The 11817-nt window shown below is 30.3% G+C and overlaps 1 long non-coding RNA gene across 1 annotated transcript; it reads left to right on the top strand.

Moving 5' to 3' along the window:
- Positions 1-7735: 7735 nt before the first annotated feature.
- LOC111087082 lies at positions 7736-11507 on the top strand. The gene is made up of 2 exons (XR_002611805.1): positions 7736-9787; positions 10320-11507. It is a non-coding gene; the product is annotated as an uncharacterized LOC111087082 (long non-coding RNA).
- Positions 11508-11817: the final 310 nt, after the last annotated feature.

Here is an 11817-nt window from a genome sequence, read left to right as displayed (position 1 = left end):
AAATAAATGAAGTGGAAATCTAGGGATTATCAGATAAAATAAGTGTAACAAAATAAAAAAAAGTAACAATTCTGTAGGAATTAGTCTGTGTCCCCAAGTTCTGCTAGTTCACTTCACATGCAGTTGCAATGTGCCATTAAATAATGGGTTTATAGATATCAAAGTAAATATACGTATTGAATTCGTTGCTTCATTTAAATTTTTCAAAATAATTTTAAGTTATATGAGCTGAACTGAGAGATTTATGTCATTAATTGCAATTTTTGTCTCATGGGAACTATATTAAAGAAAAATCAGAATTTATCATAGTTTCTGAGGAATGATGTTTAGTTCTTAATATTGTAATCCTTACTTCTATGTTGTCTACCACTAAATACCGTATCAGAATATTTAAAATGTGTATTGGTTTTATATAAAAAAAATTGACAACTGGACACTTTTTAGTGTATATATATATTTTTATTATTGATACATTGGTCTAATAGTATTACTAGAAGGTGAAATAATTATCTTACATATACAATTCTGTTGCAGTGGTTTAAGTTATCTGACATGATTGTGAATGAAAAATTTTTAGGCCTGACAGTATCATTAATGTCATGTTTGATTGGAGATGTATATTTTCCTTCTTTTTCTCTTAATCTTACCTCTACAGGTTTTATTCTGGATGTGTGTAAAAATTATGATTCAGTTTTTGTTTGCTATAATTCTTCCCCCAATGACTAATTATAATGCTGAATTAAAGGCATTCTGAGTATTGAATTGTTATAGACAAAAGATGGGTCTTACCCTGTTGAAAAAAAAAAAGCCTTAATAGTGATTTGTGGAGAAAAAAAAAGATAAGTTTTGCCCATCATATAATTTCTGATGGAAGAAATGGTTTCTGAGCAATGATCTGTGGCAGATAAAATATAGGTCTTGCCTAGCTGATGAATCCTGATGTTGAGCTCCCTCGGGGGCTCAGTGTTAAGTCTGTGGACTTGTAATGCTAAACATTGGGCTTTGATAACAGTGTTTGTAGCAAACAAACAAATTATTGTTGAAGAAAAGGCCATTTAATTAGTGATTTCTGACAGGCTAGAGATAGGTCTTCACCATTTGATGAAGTTTTATGTGAATTTTTAAAAGTTTCCTGGGCATTAAATTGTGTAAAAAAAAATAATTCTAAAATGCTTATATACAAAAGAAATTAATAAGTGGAATACGAGAAAAACATCCATTATCAATCATAATTTTAATCAGTGTTGTTAGGTCTGAAAATTAGTTGTGTTATTGTGTAAGTGCAAAAAAAAGTGAATCTTTTAACAGGTTTTGTAGAATATTCAAAAACTCCCAATTCTCATTATGACTGAAGGAATTCTTTTCTTGGGACCAGATTAACATTGAAATGCATCTTTGCAGTGAATTGTTGTAAGTACGGTAGAGCTTTTGTGGACAAGCATGTTGTTATTTAAGTGTTTGGAGTTAAATAACCTAAGTTTATATAACAATATTTGATAGCATAATAGAGTTCATATTCTACACATACTGAAGTCAGGTAAAGAAAATAACTGGTTTCTCATCAGCACTGGCTTTTAGAAGTTGACACTGACTCAGGTTTTTTTTAATTATTTCTTTCTAGTTTCAAAATTCACACATCTGTTTAGCAATAATTGATTGAAGCACCATCTGTAGAAAGACTTGTTTGAAAATTGGGTTCACGTGATATCAGTTAGCAGCAAGGTTGATGCTGCAAATGGTTGTTTTATTGTTTGGGTAACATATCAGTGAGGTTCATTAAAAAGATGTCATTTTCTACTTTCAAAAATTATGTTGAGAAACTGGGTATTCTTTTTACTTGGCCTAAACTAAGTTTATCTTCAGAGTAATGCATTAATTTTCATTGTTTGCTCCCAACACTGTGTTTCAGAGTACATATTACTGCTACTTTTTAGTAACTGAATCTTACACACACATGTTAAAGACAAAATCTTATCCTGCCCACTGTAGATGTAATGGATTCACTAGATGTATTTAGGTAAAAAATGCAAGCCCTCCTTACAGGTAGAGGAAGTTCATCTTCATTATACAATTGAGTACGTAGTTTTTATTTGTAAAAGCTATACTTGGATTTTTCAAAACCTTTAAGCATAGTTCTATGTATCGTAATTGTCCGTAGAAACATTTATTACAACAAAATTGTGGAAGTTCAAAGCTTTGGCATATCTTTCATTATTATTTCATGCTGAGATAGATGAGTATACAAGTGTGCAAAAAGTAGAATGTGCACTTAACCGAATAAGACTTTGTAGATAGAGAAAAAAATATGCTACAAACCAACAGTAACAAAATTAAGCACTCATTCAGATTGTGATCAAGTCAGATAAAACAATAGGATAGAGAAAGAGTAAGACTGTTTAAGCTTGATCTTCCTCGGGAATGCTAAGGTTTTTAATTCTTTTTTGTTTTATTTAATTATCACTTATTTTCATCTTTTTGAGGTGGTTCTTTTTTCAAAGGCTAATTTTATATATAAAACTTGTTTGACACACACTAATCTTAATTACTATTTCTCGTGATTTAATTTATAAGATTGTACTATCATGTATTTGCTGTCTGCATGAGGAGAAATTATTTTTACTTTTTTTTTTTTTAAGAATGTAATTGACAGTTCGTACTGTGTTTCAAATACAGTTTTGTTGTTCTGTTATAGGTATCATTATTGGAAAGTTTTATCTTCATAGACCTTTTTTTGGTAGTGGTTTAACCTTAATTATAATGTAACATCTTAGAAAAAAAGAGTTGATTAAGGCCAAGTCAAAACATCAATAGATAAATATTACATTTTGGACAATGTGCAATGTTTGTAATTTAATATTCAGCATATTTTGGTCTATGTTTCAGTTGATTTCAGTAATATTTAAACCATGCTGTTGAAAGTTAGCAAATTGCAGTTAGTTAGCTATATCAGAAACAATCAGAGAAGGAGAAAATGTACGTCTTGTTAAGAACTTAATAAAAGTATTTGTCACCCTACAAATTAATTACTTGTTGATTTTAAATAATTACTATCTTGCAAATGTGTTTTATTATTATTATGTTGTATATATATATCCTGACAGTTTTAATGCATTTATTAATGCTTTTATATTTTGGGTTTAGTGTTCCTAGAGTTGAAGATCAAAATCTTTTTCAGCATGATGTTTCATGTGTATTTCTTACACTTATTAATTAATAACTATAATTCAGTTTAATATTTTTCAAATGCATGAATCAATTGAATGTAATTCTCTTTTAGGAGGACGAAGATTTCGCTGGGAAGTTATGGCTGTCTTTACTGAACATGGCAAACGATACATGTGCCCAGATTGCCAGGGCACGTTTTGTTCAACACATTCTCTCCGAAACCATCACTTGTATCAGCATCGAGCTGAACGAAAGTTTCAGTGTGCCCACTGTGGGAAAGCATACACGAGAAATGCAGATTTGAAGGCACATGAAAAATCATGCTCAAACAAAGATTAAAAAGTAAACTTGGTAGTCAACTTGGCCAGTACTTTATGAAGTGGCAAAAATAAAAATACACAACAGTGATGGATCAAGATGACTAATATAATCCCAAGTTGAAAAAAGTGGGGCTTAGCACCTAATATACTTTAAATTTATATACCCTTTCTTGTTTTTTCATCATTGAAAACAGGTACATTTTAAACAAAGGTTTATGTAGTGTTCATATACTTGTAATAAAATATTTAACTTAAGTAGCTACAGAAATGCATGTTCTTATTTCTAAACATGTTAAAAGTTATAATGTACCATGGTTTTTACTTTTATATTTGGATAATAAAATCATATCCAGCTTAATTGTTTATTTTATAATGTGACAGTCTGTCCCACTATTCTTTAGTAAAGAGTATCCTGAGAGTTGGCAATGGGTGATGTTAACTCACTGCCTTCCATCTAGTCTGTGTCACTTCAAAATTAGGGTCAGCTAGCAAGATAGCTCCCTAGTATCTTTGTGTGAAATTCGACAAAGAATCAATAAACTAAGGGGATGGGGATGATTAATATTTTAGACAGATGCCTCAAGCAACAGTAGTGAAAAGTATCAGATGAATGAAGAGAAATGCTAATTTATAACTGGTTGCATGATAGAACACCAGTATAAACTTGTTTCTTAACAGTTTATTACTTGGATAAAGTATCTCCTTAGTGACTAGAAGCAAAAACTCCATAATTTCTTTTGAAAGAAAGTATTTAGTACTGATGTCTTCAATCTTTAAGAAGGAACTTTCATTCATTGTTGAGAATTAATAACCACAAGTAGATTATTTATTTTGTTGTTATTGTGGTTCCAAAGTTTCTGAGGTTTTTTGTGAGTTACAGAAAGTAAACATAATTTTAAATTTAGTAAGACTAACACTTTGAAAGTCTTAAAGTTATGGTTCATTCAACGTTTTGGCCAGTTTGTATGTGTGCTTTCCTTTTGCTTTCCAGACTCTGCTTCTAAAGAAAAATGTTTTGTTTTTTGATTTAATACTGTTGAATAATTGTAAAATTTTTTTTCAGGTAATAAACTTATTGACTGGAAATCCTTTGCTATTCCAACCCCAGAAGGTGAACGTTTTCTATGCCCGATATGCTGCAAAGTGTTCAGAAACAGAGACTCTGCTCGTACACATCATTTCTTCATGCATCGAGATATTAAGCATGTTTGTCCACGTTGTGGAAGAGAGTTTAAACGAAAACAGCATCTTAAGGAACATGAGAATGCTTGTAAAAGAAAAATGTTAATGTAAAACTGGAACAACAAATAACATCTTTTTGTTTTTAACATTCATTTATTGATTATTAATAATTTTATATGCTTTTTGTATTGGAATGACTTATGAGATTAATTCAAGTTTTGTTATAAGAATACAGATGTGAAGAAGTACCATTAGTTTTTAGAATAAAATATCACAAAATTCATTAAATTTTTCTGTAAGCTTTGTTCATTCTGTTAAATAAAAATATTTTATTCAAGTAAGATATAGTGCATGTATTTTTTTTAATTTCATATTTTCAAATAATGTGGGTCTTTGTTTATATATATAGTTTCCACTTTGAAAATTATTTCCTTGTATTTCTGATCACCTGTGTTAGAAACTTTCATTAAAACAAAATATCTATGGTATTTGCATTCCAAAGTTTCTTAATGTCAGTTTATTTCAAAGCACTTCTGAAAGCTTAACTTTTCTAGTAAATTCAAACTATCTCAGCTGTGTTGTAATTATTTTTCATTAAAGTGTAAAATGGGGTACTAAAACTGGTAACTGCCAAAAACTATGAGTTAAACAGGAATTTGTATAATATGATAGTGAACTATTTTATGGAAAATAATGTATGAAAGATTAAAACAGTGGCAAAACTTGCATCTGTTTCTAGTAGCAATAGTACTGAATAATAAGGTGGATTTTTTGTAGAGTCAGCTGTCCTCCATTCCAACTCAGTTTTTAAAACCAGAGTTACTTCCATGAATGAATACATTATTAACTAGTTTGTAAACTATGGAAATTTTTTTATTAGTGATTAACTACAAACAAAATACACATCACCATTATAATAGGCCTAACTATATTTCTTTAATTTGCTGTCCCAAGCTATGCTGATTGATGAACCTTGAATAAACAAAACTGCAGGCCATAGCAGAGGGTGTGGTAAATCAAAGAATGCATTAGGCCTCCACGTTACAGATTCTATTTTCAATTTTATCTTTTGTGAAAATAAAATAAACCTGTAATGTAATTATTAAACAGTTACCATATGGTGAATTAAAAAGGACTCAAAAACTCCAAGAGTATAAATACAGTATTTGAAAAGCTATCATCAGGTAGTCCAATCAGAGAACAATAGATAAAAATGACATGCTTCGGCATGTTATATGTATCACGCATTGAGACTGATTTTAATATTTGATTTTTTAACGTATTTGACAAAAGAATCTTCATTTTGCTACATGACAAAAAAAATTCACATCATATCCTTTTATAGTTCTGTTGAAGAATACTTGTAATTTTTTAATTTAAGGATTTTCATATTTGGTACAGGGCATGTTTTGTTGTCTCATAGCAAAATAAATTTGATTCAGCCTCTTATTTAAATTTTATTTCATACTTATATATTCTCTAATTTTTAATTTCTTTAGGAATGAGATTATAGGATATCAGTGTATAAATGTATTTGGTGTGTGTGTGGGTATTTATGTATACAGGCTCGAAACAACTTTGAAAAATGTGGAAATTCGGGTTATGTAAATTTTCCTGTTTAATTGTACTAGTATCTGTATAAACAGTTGAAGTAATTTTTTTTAACTGTTTGTTGGTTAAGGTTGCTTGTTTATAGTTATATTACAATACAGTTTTGTACATAATTTGTATGAAATAAATTTTGTATTTATGGGCCAGGAAAAAGGGGATTGATTTCTTCAAAAAGTGAGTTATCCAAATCACAACCACACAGAAAAAATTCCTTGTAATGTGGCTTGAAGTTAGTTAAAATATCAGTTGATCTATAAATACAACAGATTTAAAACTACTTTAATTTGAAAGAGCCAGTCAACTGTCATTCTGACATTTTAGTTTTTGATTTTTTACCATTTCTGTACATTTACATTTTAAGTAAGATGGGACACATGATGAATAGCATCATGATTCTAAGAATTCCAAAACTTTGCACTCTTGTTATGGGAATTCCCTGAAATGCCTCAGGAATACACACTGAAGATAAAGAAAATAAATTAAAATAATCAGTTGGATCACAGTCTTAATTTGAAAGCTGAATAAAATTGGTGAGGTATACGTGTGTATAATGTGATGCTGAAGTTTGGCATGTAAAAGTATATTAACATCACCATTTGAGTTCATCTTATCAAAAAAGGTTCAAATTTATTCCCACGTTGTTGAGTTCATGACAAAATGTTCTCTCAATTAAATTCTTATGGATTTGAAGTTTAAAAATATACTGAATAATCATTTTTAAGTTTTTTTTATCGGTATTAAATTTGTTAAGAATCAAACACTTAACTAAAACTATTCTAATATTGGCATAATTCAATTCTGTAAACTTCGAATAACAATTAATGTTTAAATTATGAAAAAAAAAATTTTTTTGTTGAGTTTTATAGAGAGAGTACTGATACCTGTAAGGTCTAGTTGTAGAAGGAAATAGAAAAAACAAAAGAAGAAACAAGTAATTTACTTCTCTTTTTTTTTTCTCTCTCTGTTTTTTTAGGTGCAATTTTACCTCTCAGTGACTTTGATGGCGAAGAAGTAGAAAGGTCGTTCTGTTGCAAAGTGTGTGGAAAGATTTTCTGGAACAAAAGTGGGCTGGCTACACACACAAGTTATGTTCATAGAGCAGTCAAGAAGTTCCTGTGTGCTTTGTGCCACAAGGGCTTCAAACGAACACATGAGCTAAGGCGACACATAATTTCATGTAGACAGCGAGTGTATCATAGTAAAAATTCAAAAAATTAAATGTTTAGATCTTCAGTGTCTGAAATAATTCTAAGGTGAAAAAACACAGGTGTTTAAAATATCATGTTTCTACAATGAACATCTTCTTTGTTATCATATTTTATTTTCTATCTTTAAAGCTACAAATTTTATGCACCAGTAGTTTTGTGAGCATTTTTTTATTAGTTTTAATAGACTTTTCATTTTTTTACATAAGCTGTACATTTTATTGTGATGGATTACTGTACATTTTATGTTATTTGTAAGTAGTGTAGGTATGCGTGGAAATAATTTTAACATTCTTGAATTTTTTTAAACATTTTAACAAATTTTTGCAAGAATAAGAAAAACTATACTTTTTCCACAATAGAACTTTAAAATATCTACTTAAAGAAAACACATTTAGTTCTGACTTTTGCTTTTTTTATAAGTGTTAAAATACTTCTGTAATTAAGCAGATGTAACCTGTATAGTACATATAGTTAAGTAGAGGATCTGTTGCTCACTAGTTTGAAACAGTTTATCATCCAGCTGATTCAGAAGATTTTTAATTGTGTCAAAAAATTATCTGTTCAACTTCAGTGTTTCTAGTTTATGGACTAATGATAAAATGTGATGTGGGTTTGTGATGTTAAGTTGGCTTTCTTTAGTGATGTTTCTCTATAAAAGTGATCTATATAGGAATTACATAGAGGGTAATATAGCACAAGTTGTGAAAACTAGAGTTTGTGAACAATAGAAACTGACAATAAATGTAGTTTATTGAGGATTTTTTACTTTAATCTAAAAATGCTAAAAGATTAGAGAACCACGTAAAAATTGCCATTACCTCTTTTCTACTTACCTTTTCACTTGTTTTATATCATTTACTGCTTCTCAAGAAAACAGTTTGTAATTAGTTACCTAAATTAAGTAAAATTCATTTTACTATTGTTCTCGTCTGTTAGTTTATGCATCACAAGTGTTTTATTATTTTGTCTCCAAAGCTTAATTTTGATAACACATGATGCCTCCAATTTTTTATAATTTTGAACCTCAGTGCTGCCTTTATTTTAGCATATGGTGTTGATCAAGGGTAATGTTTTATTATTACCTTGAAATCAGCAAGGAAAGAAAAATAAAGAGGACCTTGCTCATTATGGTTGTGTGATTTACTGAGTATGTTTTTATTGTTATACTTAGTATAGTGAGGCCCTACACTGAGTTGATAGCAATTAAAAATACTTAGAATATTTCCAGAAAAAAAAATAACAACATATATTCCTATATATAACTTACAGGTGAATTTTAGCCAAACATTTCTAAAACTACTGTGGTGGCACAGAAATTGTGGATATCTCTTAAAAACATTTACAGTACACTTATATTTGTACATGATAGAAGATATTTCTGTGGTCTCATGAGAGTTAAAATCCTAAACGTTGCTTATTGCTGAGATTACTTTCTTTGGTGTCTAACTAGTATTGTAACATATATAAAGAGAGGCTTTTTTTAAAAAAAAAATAAAAGAAACTAAGATATTACTTCAAACTACACTAGTTTGTATTTTGGCAGGAAATTGTTACAAGTTATGTTATGATTTTGATGTCCATTCTTGGTGACCCTGTCATGTGGGTTTTATATTTCATTTGCTAAGCATCAACTTTTATAAAATGCATTGAAACTTTATGTTGTTTATAAGAAATCCACCATTCGTAGTGAATATAACATAATGTGGAATTATCTATTTACAGAGGAATCAAAAAATATAAATTCTTCTCTTGATTGCATTCATTAAAAAGAATCTGCAAGTGATGAAGAAACCCTCACTATCATGTTTTCATAACTTCAGTACAAGTGTACTTACTTTTGCATGTAGAAGTTTACTGTTCTTTAGATAGGTGGCACGTGGCAACCAGAAATCAGAAAAGAAAAATACTCCTTTTTTTAATGCATTTGAAGAACTGAATCTGCCTGTGGTCAAGAAGCTCCTGCTATCAGATTTTAAAATCTACACCTGTAACTTCAATGTAAGTGTACTGATTTTTTTTTTTACATGTAATGGTTTACTGTTCTTTAGGTAGGTGGCACATGGCAACTAGGAACCATGGAAGCGTGAGAAAGTATGCATGGAAAACAATGACTGTTAACACTGACAGTGGCATTCGTTACCAGTGTCCGGATTGTTACAAGCTCTTCATCTCTAACAAAACACTACAACATCACCATTTTTTTCAGCACCAGCACCACAAGGCTTTCAAATGTCTGGGTTGTGGGAAGGACTTCACTAGAAAGTCTAATCTTGTCAGACATGCAACTGTCACTACCTGTGGGTAAGGTTTTTAATTTTCTTTCTTTGACCTTATAATTAAAGTGCACATGAACAAAGTATTAAAGGACATTATCATCCATTTTTGTTTTTTATTTAATTTTTCTTTTCCTGGGCTTGAATGTATTCCTGTTTGATTTGTTCTTACTTTAATGACATCTTCACTGGCAGATGAGTAAACTAAATAATTCTATTATATGATATGTTCTTCTTATAGATTGGACTTTGTATGTAGATAGATAAGTATTGGTGTCCATTAGCTAAAAACACATCATGTTATTCTGTCCTAATCATCATTTTATTCAGTGACTTCATAGTAACAAGTAATTCGAAAATTAACTTGTGAGTGGATAATTGTAATGCTTTGTAATGTTTCTCTTGTTTTCTTCAAATAAAACTATAAAATCCTCCTTCCTACATCAATTTGCAACTGGCTTAATGTTGTATTGAAACCGTTGTTTCTTGTGGTTAGCAACTGTTTTACAAGATCTTCATTAAATTTGTAATAACCTCCAAACTTTTATGGTTTTTCTAAGGACAAGTCAGAATTTGGATATTCTACTACAAGACAACTGAAACCTTGCTGCTGTGGAAACTGGATGCAGATGAGCAATTTGTGGAAATCCATTTTGAACACCATCGCTTCTGCTTCTAACACTTACTCTTCACAGCTTTTTCATAATCACACACACACACAGTATAATCTGCTTTCACAACTGTTGAGTTTGAAGAACATAAACTGTCATCATATAAAATCTGTAACTGAGTAAAATTTGGAAATGCTTTATACATGGATTTATTCTATTTAAGAAATATCTAACTGCGTTTTTGTATTTGTTGTATTCAAAGAGTGTGAATAATAATGATACATTCATTATTTCTAACATCAACTACCTGTAGAGACTTATTTTGTTCTGTCTTGTTATTCCTGTGATTGTGAATAGAATTTGTTAATCTTTCATAATAAAAGTATGCTTTTTGGTTGTACCAACCCTAGGTTATCCTCGCTACCAGTGGTCTAGACTTGCTGTTGAAACTTCAGATGGATTGAGGTACCTTTGCCCTGAATGTCTGAAAACCTTTCGATCCCCTGACTCTGTTAGAATGCACCATATGTACTCCCACAGGTCCATCAGGAGCTTTGAGTGTCAGCGATGTCGCAAAATTTTCAAAAGAAACAGTGACTTGAAGACTCACAATCGGAAACGTTGCAAAGACTGACTTTTATCTCTGAAGACTCACAATCGGAAACGTTGCAAAGACTGACTTTTATCTCTGAAGATTCACAGTTGGAAGTGTTGCAAGGACTGATTTACCTCTGAAGATTTGTATTTACAAATGTTGCAAGGACTTACTTATCTCTCTCAAGATTTGCAACTGCAATTGTTGCAAAGACTGACTTATCTCTCTCAAGTCCTGCAACTGTAATGTTACAAAGACTGATTTTTCATTTTGGCCCCTACTTCAACTATAAACTTCTTAGGGGTTCATGACATTTTTTGTGGTTCCTCCTCTTTTGCTTCTGTACTATCCTAAACATGTAAATACTAGAGACGTACAGCGCATTTATAGAATTGCCAGTTTATCTGCATTTGTGATATACAAAGTACATTGTCACAAGGCAGTTTTATAGGTTATTGACAAAATCTTTGGGCAATATCAAGTATCACTGGTATGGTTTTGTACATTTTGTTGTGAATAAAGGTATACATTCCAAACATACAGTTTATGTTCAGTAGTACTTTTTAAATACAATTAGTTGATCCAGTATGACAGAACATAATATATGTTCTTGAGAGTTATGCCCAACATAGATGAATATTTAAACTTGTGTATAAAATAGATAATGAAATATTGAGTCATATAATGTACTTTGTCATTGAAATATGACATTCTTGTAACCTTCTTACCTAAATGTATCTTGTAAATTAAGAAATTAAAAAAGTTGTAGGATGTGTAAGATATCCATTCCATGCATTATTGGCACATATTTGCAGCATATGGAAAACGTTGTACTTGAATAATATTATTAAT

The sequence above is a fragment of the Limulus polyphemus genome, unplaced genomic scaffold (genome assembly GCF_000517525.1).
Source record: "Limulus polyphemus unplaced genomic scaffold, Limulus_polyphemus-2.1.2 Scaffold1715, whole genome shotgun sequence".
Lineage (NCBI taxonomy): Eukaryota > Metazoa > Arthropoda > Merostomata > Xiphosura > Limulidae > Limulus > Limulus polyphemus.
This window is presented reverse-complemented; position numbering and strand designations above follow the sequence as displayed.